At 38.5% G+C, this 16,611-nt stretch overlaps 1 protein-coding gene and 1 pseudogene across 5 annotated transcripts in view; both read right to left on the bottom strand.

The window, feature by feature from the left end:
- The window catches only part of ELF1 (E74 like ETS transcription factor 1), a 109,124-nt gene that overhangs the window by 32,345 nt on the left and 60,168 nt on the right, over nucleotides 1-16,611 (bottom strand). The window lies entirely within an intron of this gene.
- Nucleotides 9,043-15,501, bottom strand: LOC124512843 (keratin, type I cytoskeletal 18-like; annotated as a pseudogene).

Raw genomic sequence — 16,611 nt, 5'->3', positions numbered from 1 at the left:
ACACACACACACACACACACACACACACACGAAAAAGGGGCACCTGGGTGGCTGAATTAAGCGTACAGCTCTTGACTTCGGCTCAGGTCATGATCTCATGGCTTGTGAGTTCAAGCCCCACATCCGGCTCTACACTGGCAGTGCAGAACCTGCTTCGGATTATCTTTCTCTCCTTCTCTGCACCTCCCCGACTCATGTGCTCTGTCTCTCTCTCTCAAAATAAATAAGTAAACTTAAAAAAAAATGGGAAAAAAATTCTAGTTCAGGATCCAATCTAGGATCACACATTTCATTCAGCAAATAATTGTATTTCTCCATGGCAACTCCTTTAATACAAATAATTTCTTTAATCTGAATCAGTTCTTCAGCTTTTCTTTCTTTTTTTATGATTTTGACACTTTTGAAGAGTACAGGCCATTTGTTTTATAAACGTCTCCCCCATCCCAATTTGGATATGCATGGTATTTTCTCATGATTAGATCAACTTGCATTTTTGGCAAAAACACCAAAGAAGTAATGCTGTGTCCTCATTAAGAGGTCCAAAATATGTACATATTTGTCCTATTACTAGTGATACTAACTTTGATCACTTAGTTAAGATGGTATCTACCAGGTAACTAACTATAAAGTTACTATTTTTCCTTGCATAATTAGTAAGTATCTTATGGGAAGACAGCTCAAGACCATGTAAATATCCTGTTTCTTGAACATATTCCCATAAAATACTATCTTCTTCTGGTTTTTAATGTTTATTTATTTTGAGAGAGAGAGCGTGCGCACACAAGCATGAGCAGGGGAAGGGCAGAGACAGAATCTCAAACAGGCTCTGCACTCACAGTGTGCAGAGCCCAATGTGGAGCTGGAACTCACAAACCACGAGATCATGACCTGAGCTGAAGTCGGACGCTTAACCAACTGAGTCACTGAGGCGCCCCCAAGTATTATCTTTTAAAATGTAGGAAACTGAGGGTCGATGGGGGGTAGGAGGGAGGGGAGGGTGGGTGAAGGGTATGGAGGAGGGCACCTTTTGGGATGAGCACTGGGTGTTGTATGGAAACCAATTTGACAATAAATTTCAAAAAAAAATTTTTTAATTTTTAAAAAATGTAGGAAAAAGTTCCTACCAATATGTAATAATGTCAGGTGTTTTGTAATTTTCCTTGAGTAAATTTACTGTGTTGAAATTATTAATTATGATTTCATTATAACTTACCAGCCTCAATCTTTTAAAATTAACATGTTTGTAGCACTGCCCATGGAGGTTAAATGCTTCTATCGTAAGAATTTAACTTCTATCATGAACATCACAGGTGCTAACCTGTGAATTAAGGTGCTAACCTGATGAATTAAGACATCACAGGTGCTAACCATATTAACTGTGCTCTGAAATTTATGGCTAATAACCCTAAAACATATTTGGATCATTTTATTTCAAAATGTTTCTTCCTATTTCAAAAAAGAGGAAGTTAGAAGTAACTGGCTCTCTGTAAGTTTTAAAACACCAAGTAGGAGACTCAGACATTGCACCATAAAACCCAGACACATGAGAGAAAGTATATAAAATGGCTAAAGCATAGTCATTTGGTTTTCCCTTCCTCTTTTTTAAGAGGTGAATGCTGCACATTCAACCTAGCATGAACATTTGCTCATTGAAACATCTCTTCTCTCTTAAGAGCTCAAGTTAAGCTCCTAGTCTTCTAATGAGGCTGAGCCCATGAATGATTTAATTTTCACATGATTTCATTTTATGCTGCAGCAGCTTTCTGTACCAGGTAAGAACAGGGCTTATCACCTCCATCCATTGGCAGAGGAAGAATCAGATTAAGAAACTTACCCAAGGTCACCCACGAAGTCAGAGACAGAGACATGTCAAGGCAATTCACAGGAGAAGTCCTCACCCAAATGAAACCAAAGTTTTACTGCCTATTCAAAAAATACTTGGCTTCTGAAATTTGGGGTAGTGAGTGTTAAGCGCAACAGTAAAGCAAGGAAATTAGTTTCCTTTGAAGCAAAAGCTTAATTAAGAATGAAAAGGGACACATGGTTCTGTGATTTAGAAGGCAGCAACATGTGAAAAAGAAAGACTATGAACCATGAGAGCTCAGGCATTCTCCATCCGACTTTTTAAATTTTCCTCACTTTAAATGAAAGAGGAGCACTAGCTGATTCTAAGGGCACTTCCAGGTTTTGTTTTGTTAAGGCATGGATCCTAAAGTTAAGGAACTGTGCCGTGTTTAACGTATGACTTTCAATATCATCTTTTGCAGGGCCTCTCCAATCTGAGTCTATTATGGACTTTGTCGTGGGCCACAGCCAGGTACTTCCCAGGATCCCTCCCAATTTAGCTACGCTGTCTTCCTCTAAGGTAGTTGAAAAGCATGGGCAATTCTTTTCTAGTCCCCTGAAATGGAGATGTATATTCAAAGTGTTCTTCTCTTATTTCCCCTGGGTGCTATTAACTCATATAGAACAAACACTGACCAACTCCAAATGTCATGTAACAGGCCTGAATCTATATACACAAAATACAAGTAGGAACTCCCTCTCAGGTGACTGGAGAGAATCTCCCCCTTGATTACCACGTAATACACACTCCAGAAACTAGCTGCTGGTCTGAGCTCATGATAAATTCCTGCCTTTTACACTGCTTGACTAACAATTGACTCAAGTCTGAGTTACCAGGAACCTAAAAATTTTATGACTACACATTCAAAAATTCCTTATAGAGAAATGGTTCCCAACCTCTTAAATGAAGGTGTGGCAAAATTTCAAATGTTGAATTTTCCTAGATTTAAATTTTAAAAATGAATACAATACTGGGACTTGTATTAGGTTGCTAGGGTCTGTGGAATTACCACAGACCTGGTGGTACCATAGGACCACAGACAGAAATCTGTTGTCTCACAGCTCTGGAGGCTGGAAATCTGAAATCAAGGTGTTGGCAGGCTTATTCCTCCTGAGGTCTGTGAGGGACGGATCTGTACAGGCCTGTCTCCTTGGCTTACAGATGACTGTCTTCATGTTCACATGCTGTTCTCTCCTGTACGTGTCTGTGTCCAAATTCTCTCTTTTCGTAAGGACACTGATCATAGTGAATTAGGGGCCTGCTCTACTCCAGTGTAACTTCCTCTTAACTAATTACATCTGTAACATCCCTGTTCCCAAATAAGGTCACATTCTGAGATATCAGGAGTTAGCATTTCAACACATGAATTTGGGGAGATGGGGTACAGAGAGCAATTCAACACCTAACAGGACCCAATTTAATTTAGCTTTAAGTCTTATCACAGGACAGCTGGCTCCCTCTACCCTAAACAGCTTCTCTAGCTTATGGCAATTAAGATTATATATTCTTATATATATTCTAAATTGAGATTAGACATTATTCTTCAAGCTTATGTGCTGAAGACCACCAAACCTTATGCACCTCAGTTTTTCTCACATCACTTCAACCAGACCCTTTCCCAAGATTTATGTAAAGAAGAACCTCAGGGGCACCTGGGTGGCTCAGTCGGTTGAGCCTCCGACTTCGGCTCAGGTCATGATCTCACAGTTTGTGGGTTCCAGCCCCGCATCAGGCTCTGTGCTGACTGCTTGCTCAGAGCCTGGAGCCTGCTTCAGATTCTGTGTCTCCTTCTCTCTCTGCCCCTCCACCGCTCACGCTTTGTCTCACTCTGTTTCCCAAAGATAAATAAATGTAAAAAAAAAAAAAAATTAAAAAAAAAATTAAAAAAAAAAAGAACCTCAGGAAGGTCAGAGCTCTTCATAAAATGGCCACATTCCTAACAGTCAGCAATAAGCTCTGTTACCTCCTTTTAAGAAATTAAGGTGTCAACACTTTGTTGATGTCCTAACAAAAATATTATGTTTCATTTGGCTGCCTACTTAAAAAAAAAACAAATCTCCAAGTATCCCCAAAACCTCTCTTTGTTTAAATAATTAATCATCTACTCTTCGGTCCCTTTAACTGAATCAGGGAACCTCAGTCAACTCTACCAGTGGATATCAACACCAATATTCACTGGGAAACACCTAAAAATATCAATACCTGACCCTACGTGGCAGCAAACAAATCAGAACGTCTGGGGATGTGACCAGGGCATGTTATTAAATTTCCTTGTGTGGTTCTAATGTGCATGCAGGGTTTAGAACACTGCTCTAAAGAATTACAAAGTTCAAAACTGCATCCCCTAACCTGAATCAACTTGATTTACGCCAATGTCTGACATACTAGTAATCCAAAACAACAAAGTTATATTACTTTATTATGACATGTTTTGGCACTTGCAGACTGTTTTCCCATTTGTTTTTGTAACAGAACCAAAACAAATCACAAAATGATGGGTGGGAAGAGAGATGGAAGACTTCTTGGGATTATTACACTCTGTCAAAGATCAGAGTTTTCAAAGCCTCAGTTTCTATGAGCAAATTAAACTGCACTGATAAGCTTTCAACTGTTGTGTGACTTTATTGAGTGTCTTAACAACTCTGGAATGAAAAATACATACCAGTTTTCCTTTCTATTAATTTCAGGTAAATGAAACACATGTGTTGAAAGCGAAACTTCAAATTTTTTTAGCATCCATAATAAAAATCAAACCAACTTTTGGCAGGAAGGAGAGTTCCCCAAATTTCAACACTGTCCACTATGGACTTGCCATTTGTTGTGGCTGATGACATATGTGGCAATACCATCAAGTTGAAAAGAGGAGGGAAGTGACCAATCTGTAAACAGCAATGTTACTCTCACCAGGCTTGCTTTTCCCTCAATATACCACAACCCAAGGCCCTAGGAGATATTTAAGGAAGTATGGACCATTATTCCAACCATATGAAGTAAAGCTAATTCAACAAGTCTTTGGACACAAAAAGACAAAAGAACTTTCAAATAACTTGTTTGCCAAGCTTCCCTGACAGTAGAGCTCAATCTGGTACGCGGTTGTTGTGAAACATCCTGCCCAGATCCTCTATGAAATAGCTTAAAATGAAACAGCTATCAAATGTTTTCCTGAAAGAAAAGCAAGTTAAAAACAGTCTTTCAAAACTTCCCCAACGTACATACTCGTTTTTAAGATAGGTGCAAAATGAGCACATTTTCAAGTAGTTTTTACTATCACTTTGCCTCAAAACAAGCCAAAACCAAGAGTGGGGTGGGCCTCACTCGAGCAGTAATCTTCAACAGCTTCCTCACTCGGAGGCCACTCCAATAAACACACAAACACAGTTCATTTGCCATGAAAACACATCTTTAAGACACACTCCTGTGCCTTCTCTTCAAACCAGAATGCTGCCCCAAAGCCTCATCCTATGAAGCCACAGCTTTGAAAGTATTTCCTTCACCTATGATTTAAAAAACCAAAACACAAAAACAAAAACCCAATACCTCAGTCTATCAGGACACAATCAGACAATATTTGCCATGCAGCAAATGCACTAGAAACACACCTGGTGAAAACAGGATGCAACAGTAAGTGCTCAAGCTCTAGAGTTAGAATGATCCTATTTAAGGCCAAACTGTACCATGCCCTGGGTGTTTGAACTCCATCAAAATTTTCAGCCTCTCTAGTTTTAGTTTTCGTGTGTATCAAAAATGAGAATAACTTCTAGAGTTGTTGTAAGAATTCAAGAACATGTAAATATATCATTTGTTATACTGCATGGCATAGAGTAACCGTTCAACAAAATAACTGGATGATTAAGTACTTCAATACTGGATTTAGATAGAAATAAACACTCTTAAAACTTGGCTAACTTATATACGTATATCAAATCATCACATTGTACACTTAAACATGTTATATATAAATTACATCTCAATAAAACTTGGGGGGAAAACTTGGCTTACTATAATCTTACATTAACAGGCATGGTTTTTTGTTTTTGTTTTATTTGAATAAGAATAGCCCTTTCAGGAAAGTAATGAATGCAACCAGAAAAGTAGTGAACACAACCATCTCATCTCAGCAACAACCATTTAAGCTTCAAGGTAAAGCAAAAGCTGAAACATACATGTTTACTTTGTGACAATTTATCAAACTATACATTTAACGATTTGTGCATATTTTTTGTTTACGTAACACTTCAATAAAAAGTCTAAAAAGCAGAGGTCAATCTGATAGAAGAAATAGAACTTTAAAATGTCTCCAGTTCTCTCTGACCATTACTTTGAGACAGAGGTAAGGCAGAGCATTTGCAGGGAGAGGAGACTTGAACCAGATCAAACAAACACTATGGCGATATTTTATTCCCTTTTATAAACCATAAAATTAAAGGAAACCTCTAGACATGGCACATCTAGATAGATATAATTAGGGTGAGTGGTGAACAAAATGAATTGAAATTAAAAATCCTTTAAACAAGTTCCCATGGTGCATTTAAAAAAAATTAATAGATTTTTGGGGTGCCTGGGCAGCTCAGTCAGTTAGCTATCCGACTTCAGCTCACGTCACGCATGATCTTACGGTTAGTGAGTTTGAGCTCTGCATCAGGCTCTGCACTGATGGCTCAGAGCCTGGACCGTGCTTCAGATTCTGTGTTTCCCTGTCTCTCTCTCTCTGCCACTCCCCTGCTTGTACTCTCTTTCTCTCTTAACAATAAAAACTTAAATAAAAATAAAAAACTTAATAGATTTTTAAAAAGATGTATTTTGGGGAATAGAGTAATACATGAACACATTTGTATTCCAAGAGTTTAAAATATTGTCCCTTTTCCATATAGTTCCCCTCCCTAATAACTACCACTGTTACCAATACATTTTGAATGATTTTAGGAATTGATCTATTACATAAAACAAGCCAGAATTGTGCAATACATCTCCAAGGCTCAGCATAAAGTCCTGTGAAGGCTTCTTCACAGCCAAATTCTCTGCACACTTTAAAAACCCTGTCATTAAAACAGCTTCATTATCTGCAAATAAGAATACTTCTGTTGATTAACTCAAGCTCTCCATTACACGAGCTTATCCGTCTTTATTTTAAAAGAAAATGAAAAAGAGTTTTAGCAAACAGGCAGAAAATTTATGTACCTATAGTACACACTGACCAACACATTGGTCTAAATATAGTTTTCCTTACTAGAGTGTAGTACATGAATCTAGTGTTTAAAATTTTTAGTATGCAAATGTATTTGGGAGAATGTGAAAATTTTACTTATTTATAATTGCTATAAAAGAGGTTTTACTTAATATTCTTCCAGATTCTCTTTTTCCTTCAGGGTTCTTTTTCTCTCTTATGGTTAAGAGTTTGGGCTTTCTCAATCAAAAAGACTCAATTCCAATGCAGGCACTGTCACATTCTACAGTGGTGTTTCTGGGCAACATTCATTTCCTCATTCAACCTCTAGGAGATTTCTCTTTACAGGGGGTTTCCTTATTCATAAAATAAGGATAACAATAGTTGCCACACCATACAGAGTTATTATGCTGAGGATCGAAAGAAAATATGTGAGAGCACTCTCTGCTTTGTGAAGACTGTGTATCCCAGGCAGCTGTCCTAACTTGGGCTCGAATAATACTTTCTTCCTTTCTTTTAGAAATTCTAAAAGAAATTTTGTTCATTTTGTGTTGACACATCCTCTAGAGAAAATATCCTGCACTAGTCAGAATGACTAAAAATAAAATAATTAGAAGAAAAAGCAAGAAGTAAAACATTTTTAAGTCAACTGCATCCAAGTGTGACACAACCAAAAACCAGCTGAAAAGTAGATCATTCAAAATAGACTCTTTGGAAGTTGAAGGAACAAAAACATTATTTTTTAAAGAAAATCTAGAGAAACAGGTTTATTGATCTGGACTTTCTAGTCTGGAGAATCACTTGTCTTTCTTTTATAAATTATAGATACAGTGTTTTAGCTGATGCTTAAGAGTCTCATTTCAAAAAAATCTCAGATGGTGAGGTGCCTGGCTGGAGGCTCAGTTGGAAAAACAAGCGACTCTTGATCTCAGGGCTGTGAGTTTGAACCCTATGTTGGGTGTAGAGATTACTTAAATAAATAAACTTAAAAAAATAAAAACAAAAATCTCAGATGGCTTTTTAGACACCACTGTGGACCCTACCTCCTCAAGTACGTAAAGAAAAGTGTGTGATTAATTATCAAGCCTCACAGAATAAAGGAACCTCACATGGAGATAATATTCCATCTTTTAGGAGTAACCTTTGGATAGACTTGTAAGAATTCTGTTTTTTTAGCCAATATTATGTAATAAGATCAATTAAAAAGGAAAAAATGCATATTGCCCACAGGATCCGGCAAATGTAAGAGACAATAAATATTAGCTATTATATTAAAATATGTATCCATTTTGGGATTAGCCTACTAATGTGTATGTGCACACATTCCCCCAGGTTTTGGTATCAGTGTTACGTTGACTTTGTAAAAATGACTTAGGAAACTTCTCTCTCTGAACTGAAACTGTTTAAATGATTCATTACAGTTTAAAATAACTTACCCATGAAACTCTTTGGGATTACCAGTTTTATGCATGTGGCAATTATTCCCTGGCAATTTCCTCAGGGCTTTTTTTTCATTGTTTCTAGTGCATTTTCATTTTAAACAAAACACCAAATATTCATTACTACCTTTCTAAAAACTTAGACATACTTCAATGCACTAGCTCAAATGATACATCAAATCCCCATACAGTTCTGTGTTTTTTCTTTTTCAAATTTTTATTTAAATTCTAATTACTTAACATACAGTTTCATATTGGTTTCAGGAGAATTCAGTGATTCATCACAAGTGCCCTCCTTAATCGCCATCACCTATCCAGCCCATCCCCCACCCACCTGCCTCCATCAACCCTCAGTTTGTTCTCTATCATTAAGAGTCTCTTATGGTTTGTTTCTGTTCCCCCCCCCCACATGTTCATCTGTTTTGTTTCTTAAATTGTACATGCGTGAAATCATATTGTATTTGTCTTTCTCAGACTGACTTATTTCACTTAGCATCATACACTCTAGTTCCACCTATGTCATTGCAAATGGCAAGATTTCTTTTTTTCTGATGGTTGAGTAATATTCCATTGTGTTTCCATTGTATACACACACACACACACACACACACACACACACACATCTTTAAGGACATTTGTTCTGCATTATGTCTTAACAGAAGTATAAAGAAACTAAGTACTGTCAAAATTGGTGAGTCAATAAACAGCTAATAAGACCAATTACCCACTGATACTCTCAAACAATGTTATTAAATCAGAACTGGGATCCAGATATCTTTAGTAAATAGGCTAGGTAATTTTGAACAGTGCCCTGAGTGCCTTTGCAACTCTGCCCTAGGAATCTATTGTAAGATTCTAATATAGTTATTCTAGCTATTCAGTAATAAATGTGAGAGAATACAATAGGAAATGGAAAGAAAATATTAACTCTGTCACAGAATCATTTGTGGGAATCAAAGTGTATATGAAATAGACACTGTAAACTATAAAGTGCTCCACAAAATGTTAGGAAATATTTTTACACTTCACTCAAGACTAGAGCAGGCAGTGTATTTCTGGCATGGAAATCAACTTGCAAAGCAGCAGCAGGGCACACAATTGAATATATAGGCTTCTGTCAGTCCCTTCACTTCCCAATGGCTCTCTTTCTTCAATATCCTAGGTTTTTATAGATTGTGGATTTTTTATAAACATCATGATGCAGATATTATACTGTAGCCAGTGGCTTGGTATAAGAGAAAAAATATTCAAATCTCTGGAAATTAACATAAGCAAAGCGCTTTCTTAATCTGATTAAAAAGAAACTCACTACAGTGCTATGTAAAAAGTTCTCTTCCAATCTGTCTTCGAGAGTTCAATAAAATGATCAATATAACAGAATAAAATTAAAATTAAGTGGTATTCCTAACGTGGTGGTGGTGGTGAAGCAGCTACTACGTTAAGTACTTTATATGGCTTATCCCTGTCAATCCCCACAGCACTATGCAGTTTTATTGACATCGGGCAACCAGCTAGGAAGAGGCAGAACTGAAACCTGAACCCAGACAATCTAACTCCCAAGTCCACAAGATTAACCATTAGGATAGACTCTAAGAGTACAGGATCCGATAAGTAGATTATGGTCTAACAAAAGTTTCATCTCAGTTAAAGCTTATATATATGTATGTATGTTTTATTTCTGTTGGCCCCAGCAGAGATGAGTATTTCTGAAGAAGCTTAGCTTCTCTCTTGCACGGCACCATAAAAAATAGTGAGGTCTAAGTAAAATGGTCTTTTCTCCAGAATTCCCCTATTAGATAATGTTCAAAATTCCACTGTAAATCCCTATGGAGTTGATTTGGCTAACTCTAATCCCAGTTTAGGTCTTTTGTGACTATTGGCTGCCTTTAGTCTTTGCCCAGATTTTTCCTTTTCTCAGCCAGGATAAATTTTAACTTACTTGGCCATGCATCTCGAAAAGTAAAATGGTCACTGAAAACAAACTTGGTTTTCCTATTAGAGTGCTCACTTTAAAAGTTCAATACATTGGTAGGTTAAGGGTATGTGGGGGGTGGGAGAAACGTAAATTTGGGGAAGTATGCTAAATTTTAACCAGGTTTAAATGTTTAGTTACAAGCCAACTAGATAATACCTTAGCGGTCACTATCAGATTGAGGTTTTAACCATGCAGATTCTACATAACTCAAAAAATTTAAAATCATAATTAAGGAGGCAATTACTACTTCTAAAAGATGGGACTTTGACAAGAATCTTATATAAATATGTATGAATCATAGAATAAAATGAGGCAGACATTCCTGAATACAGACAGTTTAGCTACAAAGCCTTTTCCAGAATGGAAAAGTGACACTAGCCAATCCTAGGCAATAAAAGAAATTAGAGTCACTCCAAAAAAACTGAACAACTCCCGGTCAAACTATATTCAAAGAAACTTAACATGCTTTAATGTTAAAGGACAGTGCTCCCCCACAGAATTAGTCTGCCAGATTTTTCAAATCCTGAGTGATAAATTTGTTGGCTTATTCTAGAACTAAGCCAGCAAAGAAAAAATAAGGGGGGGGGGGGAAAGCTGAATGAATTTGTCTAAATGATATTCAAATTATAAAAATTGACTTCATTACCTAATTTATCCCAAACAATTAACAGAGAGTATGCAGTGGTACACACAAACTTTTAACACTTTTTTTTAATTTAATTCAGGTCATTCACAACAGCAACTGCCACATTTATTGACCACTAGGCTTTTGTTAAATACTTTACATAAACACTGAATACTCATAACCTTGGGAGGTAATTCTTTCATTTTTGGTGAAGGAAATCAAAGCTCAGAGAAATTTAAAAACTTGTCTGAAGTCACACATCTAGTAAGTGGTGGCTCCTGGTTCCCAGGCTGATACCCTGCTACATGTCACAGATTTGTAATTGACAGGAATTACCAATCTGCAGAATTCAATATTATACTGAAGTTGCAAGCAGTTGATCTTAATGCACATAAACAAGTCACTTTTCAATAAATCATTTCCCAGGTAAATCTTCAATACCAAATTATTTCTGAATGTGCTCACACGTTGAGGCAGGGGAGGGGAGAGGAAGTGCCAGTTACTTGAGCTTCCCTGTAGTTGCTTTCCTAAAGGTAAATCGCAGTTTTTCCTAAATACTCTTTGTTTTTTCCATACCAGAAAATAAAGTGGAATGAGAGAAGTGCAGAGTCAAACAAAACCATAAAAATATAACAAATCTTTAAATTGTCACCTAAAATATCACCTTTCAGGAGAGGAAAATTCTTTCCTCACACTCCAATCCCTACAACTCCAGGTCAATTCCCGAATCCCTCCTCACATGCTCAGCGCTCTTTTTCTCAATGTCTCAATAGGTGAGAACAGATGAAACAGGTAAGCTCACAAATGTATTACTAGTCATTACAACATAATTCTTCTTTCCAAAAAGATAGAACTGCCCTAATACTGAGAATTTTGGTTACTGTATCAAAAACAAAACAAAACAAAACAAAACAAAACCCAAAAACTTTGCCCATATTCTAACATCTTTAACATTCAGCATATCAGATTTATGAACATTATTTAAGGACATCACTTTGTTAAATTCACACTCTAACAAATCATTCATGACCGGTTTTCTTTTTACTTTAGTAAATCAAAGGACATTATCTTCATCATTATTCTCAAAATAATGTTGAAAGTGACTTTGGCTTAGGGGGCAAAAAAAAGTCCAGTAACCCTATCTGTTCACATAATGACTTATCCTTCTCTTTATGTGTTACATGCTAAGTAAAACGAAAGGAGGCAAAATTTTCAAGATCATGTGGCTAAACTGAGCTACATCAAAGAGGTACTAATTTCCTTATTCACCCAGCAAGGCTGCTCTAGGTGACTGAGCACTTTCTGGGAGAAGGGAGATGGCCAATTCCACCCCCAACAAAAAACTGACCAACACGAACTTTAAAAAAAAAAAAAAAAAAGCATTTTTTTGAAAAATATACAGAATGGATAAGTACAAAGTGATATACCCAGACAATGGAATATTATTTAGCAATAAAAAGAATGAAGTACTGATACATGCTACAACATGGGTGAACCTTGGAAACATTGTTTAAGTAAAAGAAGTTAGTCACAAGAGACCACATACTGCATGGTCTCTTGTGCATACCACATTCAATGTATACAAAATGTCCCACGACAGGCAAATCTATAGAGACAAAAAGTAGACTAGTGGCTGCCACAGTGTGGGAATCCAGGAGAATGGGACATGACTGCTAACGGGTACAGGTTTCTTTTGGGGATAACAAAAATGTACCAATATTGACTATGGTGATGGATGCAAAACTCTGTTTACATAGTAAAAATCGTTGAATTGCACAGTTTAAATAGGTGAATTGTACGGTATGTAAATTACATCTCAATAAAGCTGCCATTTTTTTTTTTTTTTAAAGGTAGTACTCAGGTCTATCAGGTCACAAAGACTATCAACCTCAATTACATTAACAGATTAACTAGAATACATAACATTTTCTTTTTGCTAAAATCATAAATGCAAAGTATAATTCTTCCACATTTAAAACCACTTTTTAACTACTTGCATGCATTGGTGGCTGACATTATTCAAGGCACAAGCTGGGTGACAGTTCCCAGTTTTATCATTCCAAGTCAGTTGCTTCCCCTCTCTAAGCCTCAATTGACTCTTCTGTATAGTAGGAATTAAAGTACCTACTTCGTAAGATTGTCAAATAGGATAATCCCTGTAAAGTACATAACACAATGCACAGGACAAAATGGTCAGTAAACACTAATTACTAAAGTTTATCACTGGATGTTTCTGGAACTCTTCTAGTCCATATCCTATCCTATGCGACGACCTCACCCATATTCATTTTTCACCTCTTTTAATTGGCCTCCTGCTCCCCAAAGGGTAACCTGCTTCTATTCTGCTGCCTCAACACCTCAGAACTTCGGTGTCATTGGTCTCAGACACCACTCTGCCATCCATAATCCTGCGTGTGGTGGTCTTCTGGACAATGTGCAAGGAGCTACTGCTGTCCAGGGTGTCACCGAGACTGAAATCCTCCGTGTCTTCCAGCAGGTGATGGTAGGCAGTGATCTCAGCCTCCAGCTTGACCTTGATACTCAGCAAGGCCTCATGCTCGTAGGTCTGGTGCTGCCCCTCTGTCCAGGTCTGTGACAGCTCTGACTCCCGGTGCAGCAGGACCCCACTGAGTTGCTCCATCTGCATCATGTAGTGGGCCTCCACCTCCCCCAGGCTATTCTCCAAGCTGGCCTTCAGGTTTCTCATCAAGTCCAGGTTGATCTCCAAGTACTCAGCTCTGGGAGGGTCATCTCAGCTGTTCCTATCTCAGTGGTCTATGAGGTGGCCACTGTGGGGATCTCCTCAATCTGCTGGAACCAGTACTTGTCCAGCTCCTCTTGGTTCTTCTGAGCCAGCTCGTCATAGGGCTTGGATGCCTGCCATGATCTTGCTGAGGTCCTGAGATTTGGGGGCATCCGACTCCACGGTCAACCCAGAGTTGACAATTTGGTTTTTTGGACCCCTTACTTCCTCCTCATGGTTTCTTTTTCATGAGGAACAGCTCCTTGAGAGCCTTGATCTCTTACCTCCAGCTTCAGTCAAGTGACACTGCTGTCATCAATGATTCTGTGGAGCTCAGGGAGAGAATTCTCCACAGAATGGCACATGGCCAGCTCCATCTCATATGGACTCTGAAGTCGCCAGCAACAAGATGGGCACTGTCAATATGCAGAATGATGCAGGCACTGTCCATAGATTTTGCAAAGATCTGAGCCCTCAGCAAAATGCTGTTAAAAGTATTGCCCCCAGTCTCTGACCTGGGGTCCCTTCCTCTCCAGGTGTTCCCAGATTTTGAACTCCAATCACTGATTATCAGCCTTGAGGCTCCTCACCTTCTCCAGGCAGGAGGCCAGGTGGTCACTCAGGTCTTGCATGGTCTCCTTCTTCCTGAGGATGCCCCCTATGCCTGCCAGACCCCTAGCCATCCTGGTGGCCAGGCCTGGGCCCCCCACCACCCTATTAGCTGGTGGAGCAGAACACAGAGATCTGAGAGGCTGAGCCCCTGGTGCCTGCACAGACCCTGGCATCCGCAATGCTGACCGGCAGGACCAAGTGGTTGGGCGACAGCATGGAGCCCTGGGACCAATAGTTGGAGGAGAAGTCGGAGTGGGTGGTGAAGTTCATGCTATTTGAGGAGGAACATGAGAGGCCCGGACTCAGGCTCGGGCCACTCATCCATATTCATTTTAAAGACCTTGTCATGGGGCCTGATGAAATCACTGGGGGGACAGTTAAGGGAAAATTGCGAAAGAGAGTAATAATAATTTCCTACTGCCCTCACCTACTTCTCCTTCATAATAACCATCAGCTTCCTCACTAATAGTTGGCAGGGAGATAAGCCTGGCCAAACACTAGATCGTAGGAAGGTTTGTCCCTTCACATAACCTGAAGAGTGCCTCAGGGTGATTCAAAGTCAGACGTTCCAAAATGTAAGCAGACTTATACTATGGGCTCTGTGGCAGAACTCCTTTGATGAGGGTTCCAAATGTACACAAAAGAAACAAGCAACCTCTGGTATGTTAGTTGTACAGAAGGTTAAGCTTTTAATGGATCTGATAAGTCTGATCTGCCAAGACTACAAAAGAAGGCCACAAGAACAGGTAGATTGATCTATACAACCTGGAATTACATGTAAATAACAAAATTCCTTATGTCCATGTACAGGTTAGTTATCACCATCCCAACTTCTTGTCCTCCTGGTGCTGGTGCTGAATAAGTTACGCATAGAACACTTCAACTCATCCCTTCTATTTTAATTTTAAGGTACACTTAATCCCAGACCTAACAGAATTTTTCCTAACACAATTTCTTAAAAATGGCCCGTTGGTGTGATCTATATTCTCTACAAAATACAACCTCATTCTCAAGATACAACCATGTCAATGGGGCGCCTAGGTAGCTCAGTAGGTTACGCATCTAACTTTAGCTCAAGTCATGATCTCACAGTTCATGAGCTGGACCTCTAACTCTGGGCTCTGTGCTGACAGCTCAGAGCCTAGAGCCTGGAGCCTGCTTTGGATTCTGTATCTCCCTCTCTGCCCCTCCCCTGTCCATGCTGTGTCTCTTTCAAAAATGAATAAACATTAAAAAAATTGGGGGAGGGGAGGAGTTGGAGGGACTGCCTGGGTGGCTCAGTTGGTTAAGCGTCTGACTTAGGTTCAGGTCATGATCTCACGGTTTGGGAGTTCGAGCCCCACATCAGGCTCTGTGCTGACAGCTTAGAGCCTGGAGTCTGCTTCTGATTCTCTGTCTCCCTCTCTCTCTCTCTACCCCTCCCCCGCTCACACTCTGTTTCGGTCTCAAAAATAAACATTTAAAAAAAAACTAAAAAAATTTTTTTAAATAAATTTAAAAAGATACATGTCAAAAACTCCCTTTGTAACTTGAAGGAGTCTCCTGAGAAACAGAAAAATCTATATGGGGGCAACTGAGTGGCTTAGTCGGTTGAGTGTCTGACTCCTGATTTGGGCTCAGGTAATGATCCCAGGATTATGAGATTGAGTTCTGCATCAGGCTCTTCACTAAGTGTGGAGCCTGGTTAAGATTCCTTCTCTCTCTCTCCCTCTGCTCCTCTCTCCTGTTCATGCTCTAAATAAATAAGTAAATAAATAGAAAAACTCGGTATAAATTACTTATTTATAATTTCAGTGATAAGTTTTGAAAGTTATTTGACATGGTGTTGACTAAACACATACAACAGAACAGTTCTAAATACATAACAGAAAAAAAGACTCCATGAGGATTTCTTTCTGGTCTTACAATTGTGGTGATATGGCAAAACTGCCCATGCACTGAGAATGTGGATAAATAGGGTCTTAGAAAATATATATACTGTAGTCAAGAGAGTTTGGGGAACATTACCTCTCATTCAAAAGTCTTCTGATGTGATAATGTACATATGAAAATGTAATGTGGCAAATAGTAGAACAATGACAGTAAGTGATATAGAAATGACAGGATAAAGTTTGTTAATTCCTGAAGGAATAATTTTAGGATAAATTTCTAGAATAAGCAGGTTTTGTCCTAAGATTTTGAAAGAGATTAGAACTTCAATAGGCAGC

The sequence above is a fragment of the Lynx rufus genome, unplaced genomic scaffold, assembly GCF_022079265.1.
Source record: "Lynx rufus isolate CCGP_SWC_20201006 ecotype Redwood Valley unplaced genomic scaffold, mLynRuf1.p SCAF_1, whole genome shotgun sequence".
NCBI lineage: Eukaryota > Metazoa > Chordata > Mammalia > Carnivora > Felidae > Lynx > Lynx rufus.
This window is presented reverse-complemented; position numbering and strand designations above follow the sequence as displayed.